The sequence below is a fragment of the Macaca mulatta genome, chromosome 20 (assembly GCF_049350105.2).
Source record: "Macaca mulatta isolate MMU2019108-1 chromosome 20, T2T-MMU8v2.0, whole genome shotgun sequence".
Classification (NCBI taxonomy): Eukaryota; Metazoa; Chordata; class Mammalia; order Primates; family Cercopithecidae; genus Macaca; species Macaca mulatta.
This window is the reverse complement of record NC_133425.1, coordinates 42,908,653-42,926,403: the sequence shown is the minus strand read 5'-3', so window position 1 is coordinate 42,926,403 and position 17,751 is coordinate 42,908,653. Positions and strand designations below refer to the sequence as shown.

At 36.5% G+C, this 17,751-nt stretch overlaps 1 protein-coding gene across 11 annotated transcripts in view; it reads right to left on the bottom strand.

Moving 5' to 3' along the window:
* Positions 1 to 17,751, bottom strand: part of PHKB (phosphorylase kinase regulatory subunit beta) — a 225,514-nt gene that overhangs the window by 190,462 nt on the left and 17,301 nt on the right.

The window sequence follows — 17,751 nt, the reverse complement described above, 5'->3', positions numbered from 1 at the left end:
CATCAAATTCAGTCATTTTCACAAAGATAAACAAAGAAAAACTCTAAACAAACGAAGAAGCAGTGCTTAATCTAATTTTCATTATTTTATGTGAAGTACCATACTTTACTACTTGTAAATCTTTTTGCTGGGGGAACAAGAGGGAATAAAGTACCTTTGACAATAAATACAGAAGAACTTGAAATGTCATGGGATATTCCCACCCTTACCTCCAGCACTTAGTCCAACTAATTGATGTGTATATGATCCAAACAACTAAGTGTCACTAATACTCAGGTGGTAGCCATTTGTCAATAGATCCTAGTTATTAAGAAATATGTCTAATTAGGTGACCATAAATCCAAACTTCATTCCTTATGCTAATGTTTCATCACACATTTTTTTCTCAAATGATCATACCCCCAAACCCTCAAGGAAAGAAGATAATGTTCACATACTCCAAAGCCATCCACTCCACGAATATTCAGCTAGGTTCCATGCTGAAATTCCTAATCCTTTACTTTCTCCCAGGTAGATGATATTCTTGCCTTATTATCTGGACTATAAGCAGATCATTTCTACTTTTCAACCTTGGAAACTACTCAAAGGTATTAGCAGAGTCAGCTACTCAAAAGCTAGAAAATATACAATAATCATGATAATTTACCACGAAATGGATACAGAAAATTGTTCACTTGACTAGTGCACTTTCTCAACTGCTAACTGAAAGAAAGACATCTGAACCTTCAGCCATCAGACTAAGTACCGTCTCTCATTCTTGTTAAAAGCACTCAGAAATTATAAACATCTCAAGGTCACAAATAATCCACCTCTGGATTCAGGTAATGTATACCATGTAGCCTAAGAACACAGCACAAAAATGAATCTATAATTTACCTAGTGAGGGAAATCACAATGGCATAGATGAAGATTCTGTTTTTAAAGAAAATTAAAGCCTTTATGCTCATAAAATTGCTATGTCCAACACGCTAGTTTAAAGCCAAGGTTTTGGGAAGCCTTTATGTTCAGGCAGATAGTAACATTAAGAAGAAAGTAAAGAAAGAGCCTATATATTCAGGCAACAGTCTCATTATCTTCTGTTGAACAGATAGACTAAGTACTGTCTCTCATTCTTGTTAAAAGCACTCAGAAATTATAAACATCTCAAAGTCACAATTAATCCATCTCTGGATTCAGGTAATGTATACCATATAGTCTAAGAACATAGCACAAAAATGAACCTATAATTTACCTAGTGGCAGAAATCACATTGGCACAGATTAAGATTCTGTTTTTAAAGAAAATTAAAGCCTTTATGCTCATAAAATTGCTATGTCCAACATGCTAGTTTATAGCCAAGGTTTTGGGAAGCATTTATGTTTAGGCAGATAGTAACATTAAGAAAGTAAAGAAACGGCCTATACATTCAGGCAACAGTCTCATTATCTTCTGTTGAAAAGTTAGGTAATTTGTAGATAAGGCTTGCTCTGAGTGAAAAGAAGATTTTCTTGTAAGAGTATTCACAATGGCACCAACAGGAATCGGTCCACAGTGAGGAAGAGAAAGACCTATCAACAGATGGAGCATCAGTACTACTTTCCTGCTTCAAAGGAAAGGACCCAGCCACCCCCCAGCCATGCCCCTTGCCTTCCTGTATTCAACTAGCTCCAGGCAGGTATAAGTATATGGGTAGCCCAGCAATCAGAAAGGAACAATATGCCACTGCTAGAGCATAAGGTAATAAGCTCTAGGAGTCTATACACTCCCAGTGAAGCTCATTCACTATGAAAGAAAATAAATTAGGTACAAATAATCATAATTTATAAATTGTGCATATGTATATATAAAAACTAAAGGGGACACCTTTGCTGAGGTGGAAGATTTGTGGGTAACATTTCTGTTTTTAGTTAGATCTCTATTAGTAGAGGTAGTATTTTGCTTTACATACAAAAAATATATCACCAATAGTTGAGTATATAATTCCATTACAATTAAATGATACATGAGCATATGGATACAGAATATGCAAACCGAAATCAACCTGCATCACAATGGTAGGTAAATTGATTTTGAAAGATTGTTTTAATGATGATTTAATCAAGATTTTAGATTTTAAAGTATTTATTTTTAAAAGTGGTACGATATTTAAGATCAAAGGGACTATAGTGATTCTGTCATCTAATTTTTCTTAAAAAAAAAAAAAAAGAGTTTTATTAGAGGCAACAACAAATAAACAAAAGGAAAATCAGGCCTCTCAAGAAAATAAGAATCTATTCAGTAATAGGAAAAATAGAAGATGTTCAAAGTATAGCAGAAAGGGTAAAAGTAAAATCATCTAAATTACACATTCAAAGAACGCCTATGATAAGAACAGCTTGGTTAGATAAATGTTATTATTTTAGTGATCATCATTGTATTGTTTCTAAAGCAACTACATAAAATTAAACAAGGATGTTCTACGCAATTTATGGTAAACAATACCACAAATCTAAGTCAAAGGAAAAGTAATCAATGTTAACATTTTAAACAAAAATACGACATCTGGAAAGCATCAATGCCAGTAAAAATGTGAAGAGAGCAATTAATAGAGCATGAACTCCCAAAGCAAATTAAAGAGCTACAAAATAACAGAAAATTCTACTAAATAATTAGTTCCAATTGAAATGAAATGGTAAAATGTTAATTTTTCTTTTCCATGCTTTTCCCATTTGAATTATGTCTATATACAAGCATCATAAAGTAAAATAAAACTTATCAGTGATAGGAGAAAAATAGCTCAGAGCAGACTGAGCTAGGTGAGGTATGCAAAACTTACCAGGCTCAAGAAGACAAGAGTATGGGACTTAATCACACTTTCTCTCCTATGCACCCACAACCAAGGGCTATGTTTACAGGCATTTTTGTTCCTGACTAGCTGCCTTACCCATTATCTTCCAGTTCCTGGAATTTGTGATACAAAGAACAATATATAGCTAATCAATAGCTTTTGTTATTTTACTACAAGTTATTGGTAAACAACTTAGAAGTCACCTCTTCCTTCCTTTACAATTCACTTGTAACTGATGCTAATCAGAGGATATATTCAGGGCAGCTTCTAACTATGCTTCCACATAGATTCAGGCTTGAATAAACTCTATAATGAATCACATTTTCTGAATCTAGTTATTTAAGGTTAACATTTTGGCACCCTAGATGAGATCAGAAGTGGACCTCCAGAGAGCCCCACCACCACTTTACCAGCAATTGGCACTTTGGTACCAACGCGGTAAGTCCTCCTTCACCCAACCTTGCCAAAGTCAGCAGGAATCTCTGGTAAGGCCCCTGTTGGGATGTGAATCCACCTGTCTTGATTGTGGATTAAGACTTTATTCAATTCATACATATTCTTAACTAGTTGAGGTTGGAAGTGAAGCTCTATAAAAGGTAAGAGTTTCATTTGTTATTCTCTAGAGATCTGCTGACCTCAGATCTGTGACTTTCATTTTCTCTGATGTTATTTTGAACTACTAGTTGGAGTTTTTCAACTTTTTCTATAGTTTTAAACTTTGGTCTTTGAAAAGAGGGAGTGAATCTTTGTGGCTTAAGTGGAAAACTTGTAATTTTAAAAACTGACAAATCTAAAATCTTCTTGAGTGACCAAAATAATAAAAGGCTCTCTATGTGTCCCACTAGGTTTCTGGTCATTCGGGAAGGAAAACAAAATTTATGGACAACTATCTCTAAAACCTAGACTTTGTCCTTAAAGAGTGACCCACCATTAGAAACACCAGCTGGATTTATATTTAATGCTTATGGTGCCTCTTCATGCTACCATTTAGAAAACTAGTCACACAAAACTAAAGATGACCCCAAATTACAATGGTTGAAATAGTGTACTTTTAAAACACCTCAACTGGTTTATCTGTGTTCTCAATTTTAAAAAGCTAGCTCTAAAATAAAGTAACGAGGAGAGCTATTTTCAATGATACTTAGAAGTTTCTAAAAGAGATTCTGACAAAGTTATTTCTTTGCAAAAGGAAAATGTAAAATTGTATAAAGTGACTTTTAAAATGAAAAATGCTGCTGAAATTGTTCCTCCTCCTTTTTCTGTTTATTCTTTATTCTAACTGCTCTTCCCTTCCCTCCTCCTGCTCCTGGTGTACTGGCCTCATTTCCGGAATGAGACAGCAAGTATAAAGAGGTCCGCAGAGAACCTCCAACTGGCCTGCACACTGGGAGGAGTGTGCAATGGGTAGAGCCTCAGGAAGTTCACACTGTTTGCCACAGGGAGGAGCCTGATCTCCCCTCTTCCAGGGTGGTACCTAGGATTCAATCTATGAGGCAGGAAGCCAGCTAGCAGGACTTTGGCTTTGCTGAGACTCTCTGTTTCCCCTTGTTTTCCTTTTTGCCCGATAAATTCCATTTTTCTTGCCCTTTAAGGTGTCTGCAAGCCTAATCTTTCATGGCTGTGTGACAAGGACCCCATTTTTAGGTGAACTAAGGAGAAAGTCCTACAACAGTTTAGCACCCAACATGGGGCTTAAGAAAGGGTGAGTGAGATGCAAACCAAATCTCTTTTTCTCTCATTCCTAAGCCTTTTCATCCTCAGACTTCTGAGGGTAGGGGAAACCATGCCCCCACCCCCATCAATTCCAGGTGTTGAGAAGGTCAGCCTCAGTCTCGATGGCATTTTCCTTTCTTTTTTGTGACGGAAGGGTGAGCAGGGGCTCCTGCCACCCTCCCCTCCCTGCCAGGGCTGGGACTCATGAAGCAAGGGTGCCCAACAGCAGGCAGCTCTCCCTGCCACGCATCCACGGAGCCTTCCGCTCCCCCAGCCAGGAGGTCCCACTCCCTTGGACAGTAATGAAGTCTTTCTCACTGGTGGAGGAATCTATTTGCATAAAAATAAGAGGTTCCTCTTTAGGCATTTTAAACTGGTTTTTTCTTTTCTTTTCTCCACCAGATCAGGAGTTGACTTTTAAATGAGCTTTTTTTTTTTTTTTCCCCCTTTTAGAAGACATTTTAACTAGGCTAGAAGTGATAAGGATCACTGTTTATATTCTCAGTAGAGTTTTAATTATGAAAAAGCATTTGTGAGGCTGGTGTTAACCTGTAGCCAATCTAGTGTACTTTGTGCATCTTTCCATAGCAAACTTTGCAGCAGGCCTCCATCTTGTTTCACATCCTTGGGAGCAAGGCCTGCAACCACGTGGCAATGTTTTGTTCTAGCCTCGCCATCTTACAATGGTAGCCAGGAGTTCAATCCGGCCTTAGAGAATGAGTTCTTTCGAGTTTGGTATCTGCATGACCTTTGCCATTTTTTGATTCCCTGCCCCTCCACAAACTGCCTTGGCTTTTCCTTTCTCTGAGCCTTTAGTAAAGTTTGAAAGCCAGAAATATCAGTCATTTGGCCTGGCTAAAGTTAGGTATTAAGAAATTTTAAAAGGACCTTATTAAAGAGTGCTATGGCTAAAGTCAGTTTAATTAAAACCAGCTATTCAAGCTCTAACAGCCTGGGACTCCTTGGGAAAAACAGGGGGCGCCAGATATCCCATTTTGCAAAACACCTCTGTTTTCCTCATGAAACCACAGGAACTGGAAGTGGATAAATCCCTCTCAGAATTTAGGGTTCTGTTCTGTTTTACATTGTGTTATCTAGCATTTTTTACTTTGGGGAGGATCAGAAATTACTTCACATTATGAGAGAAATGTAAAGACTGGCAAATGAAAGGTCTTGCAACTACTGAATCTTCTTCTGTCTACCTGTCTGTGTAGCTATATATGTGTTGAATGTGATGTCTATAAAAAGAGCTCTAAATAATTGGCCTAAAGGAAGAAAAGGGCTTGGATTAAATATTTTTTAAAGGGAAGATAAAAGCTATGGTACCTTTTAGTTCATGTGGCTTTAATCTTCAAGAAATAACAACAGCCTTAAAGATTATTAGTAAAATGTAGATGTCATCAAAATGTAAATAGGAGGACTAAATTATGCAGGTTAGATACTAGGCTCACTAAATGTTTTAAGGTTACAAACTGCCTTTTGGGTTTTAAGAACCATTTGACTTGCCTGCTCCACAACTGGTAAGGCAACTGACATATAGAAATAGTTCTATATGTCTGTAAGGGGACATATAGAACTATATGTCTGTCCCCTTACAGACACATAGAATTAACCACATCCTTAATTATGATGGAAGGACCTTGGCTGTATCTGGCACACAATTAAAACAACTTGCCAGGGTTTACATTAAAGTTCAAATTGCTAGGAGTTATCATTAAAACACATAATTGAAACTACTGGAAATAGATTTACACGCTAGGTGTATAAGAACAATAAATGTGTTTTCAATGAAAGATTATTATAAGATAGGAAAATGTAAATTATTGGCTAGGGTTAAAGGATTGTTTTGAATTAGATAAGATAAAGCTGAAGGTTCAAACAAGTGGTGGAAGAATCACGGAAATGATTCTTGCAGAAGAGGCTTTCTGTCTGAACACACTGACTAGGTTCCGGGGGTTATTATGTGGTTTCTCTGCGGGTTGAGCAATAGAATGAAAGCACAACAGGGTACTCTTGGGGCACTGATCTGACCTTTGGCAAAATTTGGAAAGGGTTATAAAAGGATTTTGCTTCATTAAAATTTCTGAGTCTTCATTTTGGCAAAATAAATAATTTATGGTAATCTGGAAATCAATTTCATGACATCAAGTGTTTTAATCCTCTAACATATTTAACAGGCTTCCCCAAATCAAACTTGAGCCTCAAAATTGCCTTTCCTGACACCTGGCTTTTGGGAGGCTTTAGAGCGCCCCTGGAACCTCCAGAAAAGAGGTAAACAGGATCATTTGACATGTTTAGTTACATGGGATTGCCAAAATGATGTTCAATCTTCTTAAGGTTATATTTTGGTGAATAATACTAATATTTGTTCCAAAACTATATGGAATTTCTAAAATTCTAATATCCAAGTATATGTTAGCAATCATAAGTAAGGTTAAGTTAGTGTAAACCACAGAGATGACCAAACTTCTTTGACAATTACGTTTCCAACTGTAACTACCCTGGACATTTTGCTGTTCACAGACAATTGTTGTCTTCCTTTAATTCTTTTCAAAGGATGGTTTACAATAAGTGATAGAACTTTGACAGGTGCTCTCAAATACAGGTTTCTGATAACTTTGTAGATTGTAACATTGGAATAAAGAAAAAATGTACAGGACTCATGAAGAGCTGAAATGTTCATGAATTTCAAGAAATCAAGAACTAAATGGACTGAATTCAGAAAGCTGAAGCAATCATTTTTGACTTTTAGTTGAAATATTGCTGATCCTTGTTTTGTTTTTCAGTGTTAAGGAAACTTTTTAAAAATTATTTACAGTCTTTAATAATTGAGTAAGGTATATTCCTGTGAATAAAATTTGGACCTGTTTGTTTCTCTCTGCCTGATTCCTCGAGAACTTGGAAACTATCTGTGAGTATTCTTAACTTATGGCAATATAGTTTTCTGCATCAGTGCAATAAGAATCCATTTTTCTTTTGCAGCAGGACGCAGTTGGAGAAACTGGTTGTTTTACCAAGATTTCACTGGAAGGGTATGCTTCCCTTTAAAGAGTCAAGCTCAACTTGCACAGCTAATAAAAGCTCCATGGTAAAAACTGGCCTCATACCATTGCCTATGCAGTTCTTGTACAGTGCTCCTGACCTGTGGTTGGTAAAGAATGTCACTTTCTAACAGGCCTACGAGCTCCAAGTTTATCTTGGGACCTTAAGAGGAGAGGGTCAGCCAACTCACAGGTATTTGAGGATACAAACTCATGGCTGGGCTCAGCTTTAAAAGGTCTTATCTGAGATTCCTTGTGGAACAGAGCTCCATCAAAACCAATCTAAAAAGCCTATGTAGAAATAGCTATTCTTGCTGTACTTAATGCAAATAATCAAGACAAGTATAAGACTAAAGTCTATTTTGCAAACAACTCAGTCCTATCACGATTTTTTTTTTAACAAAAATGAGTACTGGAGGAAGATAAATTATGTTTCAAAACATATCATACATTTGTCATTAAATTCTAAACTCATCGGAGTTCTCACGAGGTCAGGAGATCGAGACCATCCTGGCTAATATGGTGAAACCCCATCTCTACTAAAAATACAAAAAATTAGCCAGGTGTGGTGGCACGCACCGGTAGTCCCGGCTACTTGGGAGGCTGACCAGGAAAATCGCTTGAACCTGGAAGGTGGAGGTTGCAGTGAGCCAAGATTATGCCACTGCACTCCAGCCTGGGTGACAGAGCAAGACTCCATCTCAAAAAAAATACAAATACAAATAAAAAAACAGCCATACTACCCAAAGCAATTTACAAATTCAATGATATTCCTATCAAACTACCAATGACGTTTTACACAGAATTAGAAAAAAAAAATTTTTAATTCATATGGAACCAAGGAGAGCCAAAGCAATGCTAAGAAAAGAACAAAGCTGGAGGCATCATACTACCTGACTTCAAAAACACCATAAGGCAGCTACGGTAATGAAAACAGCATGGTACTGGTATAAAAACAGACACACAGACCAATGAAACAGGCTAGAGAAACCAGAAATAAAGCTAAACACCTACAACCACCCGATCTTTGACAACATTAAAGAAAACAAGCATTGGGGAAAGGATTCCCTATTCAATAAATGGTACTGGGATAATTGGCTAGCCATATGCACAAGATTGAAACTGGATCCCTTTCTTTTACCGTGTATAAAAATCAACTCATAGTGGATTAAAGATTTAAATGTAAAACCTAAAACCATAAAAACCCTAGAAGAAAAACTAGGAAATGCCATTCTGGACATAGGCCATGGCAAAGATTTATAACAAAGATTCCAAATGCAATTGCCACAAAAACAAAAATAAAAATTGACAATTGGAACCTAATTAAACTAAAGAGCTTCTGCCCAGCAAAAGAAACCATCAATAGAGCAAACAGACAATGTAGAGAATGGGAAAAAATATTTGCAAACTGTGCATCCAACAAAGGTCTAATATTCAGAATCTATAAGCAATTTAAACAAATAAATAAGCAAAAGCTACACGACCCTATTAAAAAATGGGCACAGGACATGAACAGACACTTCTTCAAAGAAGACATACATGCAGCCAACAAGCATATGAATAAATGTTCAACCTTACAAGTTATTAGAGAAATGCAATTCAGAATCACAATGAGATACCATCTCACACCAGTGAGAGGGGCTATTATTAAAAAGTCAAAAAAGTGACAGATGCTGGCAGAGTTGCAGAAAAAAAGGGAACATTTATACACCGCTGGTGGGAATATAAATTATTTCAGTCACTGTGGAAAACAGTTTGGAGCTTTCTCAAAGAACTTAGAACTATTACTTGATCCAGCAATCCCATCACTGAGTCTATACTCAAAGGAATATAAATCATTCTACCATAAAGACACATGCATGTGTATGTTCACTGCAGCACTATTCACAATAGCAGGGTCATGGACTCAACCCAGGAGCCCATCAACATTGGATTCATAAAAGGTGGTACCTATATACCATGAAATACCATGCAGCCATAAAAAAAAAAAAGGAATCATGTCTTTTGTAGCAACATGGATGGAGCTGGAGGCTGTTATTCTAAGCAAATTAATGCAAAGACAGAAAACTAAATACCACATATGCTTGTTTATAAGTGGAAGTTAAATATTGAATACCTGTGGACACAAAGAACGGAACAATAGGCACGGAGGCCTCTTTGAGGGTGGAGGGGTAGGGTAGGGTGAAGATCGAAAAACTACCTATTGGGTACTATGGTCATTACCTGGATGATGAAATAATCTATACACCAAACCCCTGCTGCAACACACAATCTACCCACGTAACAAATCTGCACATGTACTCCCTCAACCTGAAATAAAAGTTGGAAAGAAAAAAAAAAAATATATATATATATATATAAACTCTAGTATCTAATAATACAACATTTGACCTATGTATGTTTTCTCATAGACATAATGTTTTAAGGCACGATTTCAGACCTATCACAGGCATATGATGATATGATGTTTACAAATACCTTAGATAACAGAGCTTTATGGATAGTCACATTAATGTCTGCAAAAATCCTTATTGCCTGAAGCAATATATTGATTTAAAAAAACATTTTATATAGCACTGCCTACTAGATACTGATACTGAAAGTTAAAAATATTACACAAACAACATACTTTCAGATTTCTTTGGGTTTTGGGTTCTAGCAGAAAAATACACAAAATCTGTGAAAACAGAATCTTACCCCAGGGAAGGAATCAGTGTTTACCATTTGTGTTTCATTAATGATTCTCTACTTTTGGGAACTGAGCAACTTGAAATTTACCAGTTCTAATTTCCAACTTCAGATTCTCCCCCTGCCTTAGCTAATTGTAATTAGATAATCTTCCAGTTATGGGACATGTAAAGAGTAGTAATTTTTCAGAATCAGGAATAAATCTCTGAAAGCTGAGGTGTACAATTTTTGAAGACTGCATTGCAGAAGTTAACAAACTAAGAAGAAAGTATGTACAAAGAAGCAGTGTATAATCCAAATCCCTGGGCTGAGATGTTCCCCAAAAAGATAATCAAGAACTAAGCATAATCTGAAGATCTGTTATCATAGAGGGTCAAAGAGTCCCATAGTTCCAGGAGGTTTGTATATTCCGGGTACTCATACATGCACACAGGAGGATGAGGAAGGCAGGAAAGTTGCAGACAGGGTAGGCATGGGAGAGCAGAGGAAAGAGGCTTGTATATGAACATACAGTCTATCAGCAAAACTACATCTGTGGCTTATTAAGTAAATTATTAATACATTAATATTTGAGCTGCTGAGACAGCAAGCATTCCCATAGAACAACAGTCTATATGTTTGTCCTATGACTCATGTATACAAGATACAATACATTTTCAAGCAGTTTTGAAATATAAAGTATATCATCTTCAGGCAGTATTTTCTTCTTCTTAAAATTCCCGTTTACTCCTTCACTGATACAAACTAGCGAAAGGACAAGTCATTCCAATACATCCTCAACTTTGGATCTCTAATGCTGGCGCATAGGAGGTTCTCAGTAAATATTTATGAACTGAACTGAGTGATCCACATTATCAGGGGAGGCCTTCTTTAATTCCCACAGCAGAGTTAATTGTTCTATCTTCTGCAACCTTAATCACAGTGCTTGTTTATCAAAAGTGATCACAATACATTTTATTTTTGGCATTTGATTAATGTGTTATTTTCTATACTACATTGGAAGACGATCAATAACAGGGACAATATCTAGTACATGGTAGGTGACAGTAAATGTTTAGTAGGAAGGAAGAAAAAGGAGAGAAGCTGAAAAAATATGTTTCGGGGAACTCTTTTTTTCTTTTTACTACTTTTTGTTTTTAATCTTGTGTCAACCCTGACTTTCAACAGAAAGTGGTGAGGCACCAGGCACAGTGGCTCATGCCTGTAATCCCAGCACTTTGGGAGGCCAAGGCAGGAGGATCATTTGAGCCCAGGAGTTCCAGATCAGCCTTGGCAACATGGTGAAACCCCATCTCTACAAAAAAATTTAAAAATCAGCCAGGTGTGCTGGTACACGCCTGTAGCCCCAGCTACTCAGGAAGCTGAGGTGGGAGGATTGCTTGAGGCTAGGAGGCAGAGGTTGCAGTGAGCGAAGATCATGCACCTGGACTCCAGCCTGGTGATGGAGTGAGACCTTATCTCTAGATAAATAAATATGAACCAACCAAAGAAAGCAGTGAGGGAGTTGCTCTGCTATGTATGAAACCCTGACCCAGAAGCAGTGTTTCAGGAAACTTTTGATGACCAGTTTACAAATTTATTCTCACAGGCTACCCTATCTCCTGCTACTGTCCCATACACATTCTCTGATTTAATAATGTAGTTCCACCACCTGAGCAAGATTTCCATGATTAGACAAGTTGGAAAATTTGTCTTCCTCACTTTAGAATGGATGCATCTTAACTTCCATAGTTAAAAAGATTTGAATATGTTATACATAGATTCAGCACTGCAAGCATCTTCAAGATGACTGATACCTCCTTGAGAACAAAAGAAACAAAACTTAAACCATGATTTATTCTCTGCACAGTTCCACCATACATAGAAATTTAAAACATTATGGAATAAACGTGCCCTCAAAAGAGTAATAAATAAATAAATTATGAAACCTTCATTCAATGAAGTATCTTAAAACAGTTTAAGGAATAAGGTAGTTCTATAAGTATTATGAAAGACTAAACAGTGTGGAAAAGTAATGTTACAGAAGAAAACATGTTTAGCATGATCCTAGGTGTTGCAAAGCTAAGCAACAATAACTATATATGTATAACGTTTGAAATGTATATGCATATATAAATAGCTAAGTATTTTTAAAAGCCTAGAAGGATACACACCACATTGTTAAAAATGATTACCACTAGGGAAAGGAGTGTGATTTTTATTCTTTATAGTTCTGATTGTAAAAATACTATATGAAAATATTATATGCATTTACTACTTGTGCAATTTTTTAAATGGAAAAAGGAAATTTCAATGCCTAACTACTTATGCATTGCACAAGATAGTTTATATACGTTATTCCATCCCATCATCCTGACAAAGCTGTGAGACTGGTATCACACCTTTGTCATACCACATAGAGGCACACAGAAGTTATTCAATGGCAGTCTGATTTTAAAACAGGGCTCTGTGTAGAAAAACTGTACATGTGTACTTTTCCTTATACCATAAAAGCTCACCAAAAAAAATGCTTCACTGAGAAGCATTGAGCCTTTAATCCTTGCTTTCACTTTCTGCTTTAAACAGGAGATTGCTCCAAAATTATTTGTATATGTATACATACATATATATGTACTTTTACTTCACAACTCCTATTTATTATTATACTTCATTTGAACCCTTAAGATTTCGAGTCTACGTTTCTCCATGATGGATAGCAAGGTGGGTAAGAAACATATTTCACATGTAAAATATGAAATGGCAAATATGAAATAACACAACTTCATAAAAAGGAAGTAAAATTTGCCTATTCAACTTATCCAAATAAGATGTGAAAAGGCCATTCCACCATTCCCATTTTATTTTTAATAAAAAGGTATTAAGTTCTTCCAGTGACCTTTAGAGAAGGAGCATGGCCTATAAAATCTATTTCAGGATATTAAACCTGGTTGATGTTTCATGTGTTGACCTTATGAATAGCAATCACTCAATTAGATATTTCATTTTCCTTTCTTATTTATAGTACCTTCCATAATATACTATGATTTTGTATGACTTCTGTGAGGTCAGAGCTGTATTCCAACAATTCTAATCTTTCTACAAAGTTTTTGGAACTCCATTTTAGGAAAAAAATGCATTTAGAAGTGGTTATTTAATGTTATAAATGGCAATTGTTTTATTCACTGAAGTAACCCCAGTGCCAACAGTGCCTGGCACATAGTGAGTGCTTAATAAGTATTTACTGAACAAAATGAAATCACTATACTGATGTCTAAACCTTGCCAAAAGTTACTGTGACTCAGCCACAATGAATAAGGTGATGAATCAGTGCAGATGAAGTGAAGTAAGACTCACTCATCAATAACCTTAACTGTAACTATAAAGTAATTCATTGTTCTCTTATGTTGAGTGTGTTCTATTCTCTTATGTTCTGTTATTCTATTGCTTATAAAGGGAGATGGGAATGAAATAAAAAGAGATGATTAAAAAACGATTTGAGCAATGGCAGCACCACTAGAATAAACGTATGTAGCCTTACAAGTGGATCACTTTATAGAGAATACTACTAATCTGAACATATAATAAGATTTCTCAAGAGAAACTCAGCATCATTATTTCATACTTGTACTACAAGTAAAAATTTAAAATTCCAAACTTCTAAGGCTTAAATGACAGAGTCTTAGTTCACTATATTAATTGAATTATATGGAGGGGAAAAGAACTTCACTATATACTACTCTAAATCTTTACAGAAAGAAGCAGGTGCGGTGGCTTATGCCTGTAATACAGTACTTTGGGAGGCCGAGGTGGGTGGATCACTTGAGGTCAGGAGTTTGAGATCAGCCTGGCTAACGTGGTGAAACTCCATCTCTGTTAAAAATCCAAAGCTTAGCTGGGTGTGGTGGTGGGCGCCTGTAATCCCAGCTACTCAGGAGGCTGAGGCATGAGAATCGCTTGAACCCAGGTGGTGGAGGTTGCAATGAGCCAAGATCATGCCACTGCACTCCAGGCAGGGTGATGGAGCGAGACTCTGTCCCAAAAATTAAAAAAAAGAAAAAAGAAAAAAAGAACTTACTTAATAGGCCAGGCTTGGTGGTTCACACCTGTAATCCCAGTAATTTGGGAGGCCAAAGTGGGTGAGTCATGTGAACCCAGGAGCTCAAGACCAGCCTGGACAACATGGCAAATCCCCATCATTCTCAAAAATACAAAATTTAGTCAGGCATGGTGGTGTGTGCCTGCAATCCCAGTTACACGGGAAGCTGAGGTGGGAGAATCACTTGAGCCCGGGAGGCAGAGGTTGCAGTGAGTGGAGATCACTGCCACTGCACTCTAGCCTGGGTGATAAAGTCAGACCCTGTCTCAAAAAAAAAAAAAAAATGTAATTGTATAATGTCTTGTTATTATAGTGATAAAGATGTGATATTAGGCATTTTATTGTGTCATACATTAGTTATTCCACACAGGCTCTACAGAAATAATACTTCCAAGTCATTCAGCATTTTGAAAAATAGACCCAAACTATTTCCATTTTTCATTTACACTTTGATGAATCCTGTTCTATATTCTTGTCTTGGCAAAATTCAGCAGTACATTTAATATGAATGTTATTACTACAACTAGGAATTGTATAGAAATTATAATCTGTATAATTAAAATGAGTATGGGAAGTCTTGAATGTTAGCAGAAAAAAATCACAATAAACTATAAATTAGCAAAGTAAGCAGACTGTAAATAAAAACCAGAATAAAACTAGACATACTTCTCAAGGACAGTATAGAGTTTGCAGGTAATGAATGCTAGTTAATTTTCTTCCAATCGAAACACAGTGAAGTTTTGTTCATTGGCTAAGTGAAACAGGGAAGAGATGGCATTAGCCTTTCCCACACTATACTTACGTACAACCCTTAGACTTCAGTGATTTGCTCCAATGCTGTCCTGAGAATCCATGTGAGTTAAGTGCCTTGCAAAGACCTACCTATAGTATAATCATTAACTGACCAAACTTTCTCATATGGAATTCAAGCCACATTTTTCACAAGCCAACTTTCATTCTTTAGTGAATAAGGTTAAACCCAATGTTAAATCAAGTAAAAGAGAGAAACTGCCTTCCCCTACTCCAGCCCTCAGAGTATCAACAAACTGCTGGAGGGGAGAACGTCTTCATAGCTAAAAACATCACGGAAATGACATTTTGAAAAGAGGAAGAACTGGACTGTAATCACAGCTGTATCATTTTGTAACTTTCAAGACCTGGGTTCTCTCTGAGCTAGGTCTTCTCATCTGAAAAGTGGAGAAAATTATATAACCTCACAGGGATATTGTGAGGCTTAAGTGAAATATTTTAAGTAAAGCAACACACAGTACATATTAAATATGAATTGTCATCTCTTTGCCTTAAATTTTGTCATCTACCTCAACACTTAGGACAGGACTGGGGCACAAAGTGGGAAAACAATGATTTCTGGATTAATTGGCTTTGTCCGGTTAATGTCAGAATCCTCTTGATCAATGCAAAAATGGATGACCCACATAATGATTTTTAAATCAGCAAATTAAATAATCAGTAATTTTTAAGAAACAGAAAAAGACAACTAAGTGAAATAATGTGAAGTTAAAGCAGCCTTGGGCTCCTACAGGTAGTTCAGTGATTATGAGCAGGAGCTGCAGAAAAACAAGATTAGCACTTTTTCTAACCATGCCAGAGGGAAGAACATTAATTACATTAGATGAGGGATAAAAGCTCCAATAAAATATGACCCTGGGCTACACAGGAGTGATGCTAATAAGTCTTCAAGAAAAATTTTATAACCAAAATGAATGATTATTTCTGAAGCATGACTATTCAGAGCTAACCTTAATTCCACCAAAAGTCACTAACAACCGTCATGCCTAACTAAAGCCAGTTGTCAAACATCCCAGAAAAGCAAGCTGTCTCTGTGGGAGACAAAGCAAACTCAGGACCCTTGGGAGTGGAATCAAATCTCTCATAGAGAAGTATAGAATGAGTAGGAAGTTTCCACACCCACACTATAATGAAGACATCAAAATGTAAATTAATCTACTTTCTAATAAATACATTTAAAATTACAGAACTGGAAAGCTATAATAGGCATTCTTTAAGTTCTAATTCATCATTCAGTATGCTATTCAGACCATCTAGTTTGGCTTAAAATTTTTTCATGTCTATTCTAAGTGTAGCTTAACTTTATAATATTTTTATGGACTATTAGTTTTTTATGTAATACGAAACTGAAAGAACGTGACTACGGGTGAACATTACATCTATTAAAATTTTGCAGTACTTTAATTTGCATTATAATTTAGTTATAAGAATTTCATTGTAGCAAAAAATTGAAATGAAAACTGAAGTTATGACAATGGATATTTAAGGTACTCAGCTTATACTACAGCAAATGAAACTAAACTATTTCTGTAACATGAAACTATAATGGAAATCAGCCTTGAACTTGTCAGTTTTTTGTAGTTAGTTTGAAGACTGCTTGCTGTTTCCTCTACTTTTCAAAGAAAATTATATTTCTTGAAGCACCTACCCCTATTTTTATGGTCATTCCATAATACTGTTGAATCTTACAAGGATACCTAGGAAAAAAAGAACTTTTAAAGCCAGTGTTTAATAGTATTGTTCTCTTTTAAATGATAAGCTGCATGAAATATGAAAGAGGCTGAAAGGAACCAAATCCCACCAGCACAAGCAAGAGCCTCCACAAAGACCTTTAAGCAATTAGCACATCAGTTTCTCAAAGATACAAATGTGGAAAAATAAATTGGACTCAGTGGAAATCAGCTTAACTTCCAGTGCTAACCAGTTATACCTCTCATTTCCATTTAATTGGTTAGGCAACTGTTTGAAAATAGAGGCAGTCATTACATCCCGAAGCAGAGCTCCCTACTGAAAGGACTACATGATCCTCAGGACACAGAAGGGATCACCAATTACCAATTATGTATGATAAACAGATGAGACAGGAGATACAGACATATATATATACTCATTTCCAAGAGAAACAGTTGGAAATTTTAACGTTTATAGCAATGTACAGTGATGGCTTCAACATGGAAGCCCTGAAATGGGCTCAGACAAGTAAAAGGATCTGGGCCAGGTAAATCCAGGCCAGAAGTCAGAACCTGGAGTACACCAGAAAATTGACAGAAGCAAAGTGCCACACCAGTGAAAGGAAGCTGCAAAAACAGCCATGGATCACACCCAGGAACTGTGGGTTTATGCCCAGTGGGAATCAGGGACGCAGATAATGACATATTTATTCAAAGATTAAGTTCAAGTTTGGAACAGGAGGATGCTTAATTCAGAGCCCAAGATCTGCAATCTGAATTAGAAGACAGAGAAGAGATAAGGATGGCACAAAGGACTGCTGCTCAACAAATATGGTGCTGTAGATAGACTTCTGCTCTTCAAAGTGCAGGCCATCCATAGGCAGCAAGGGCCTCACCTGGGAGTTTGTTAGAATAGCAGTTTCTCAGGCCCTATCCCAGACCTGCTGA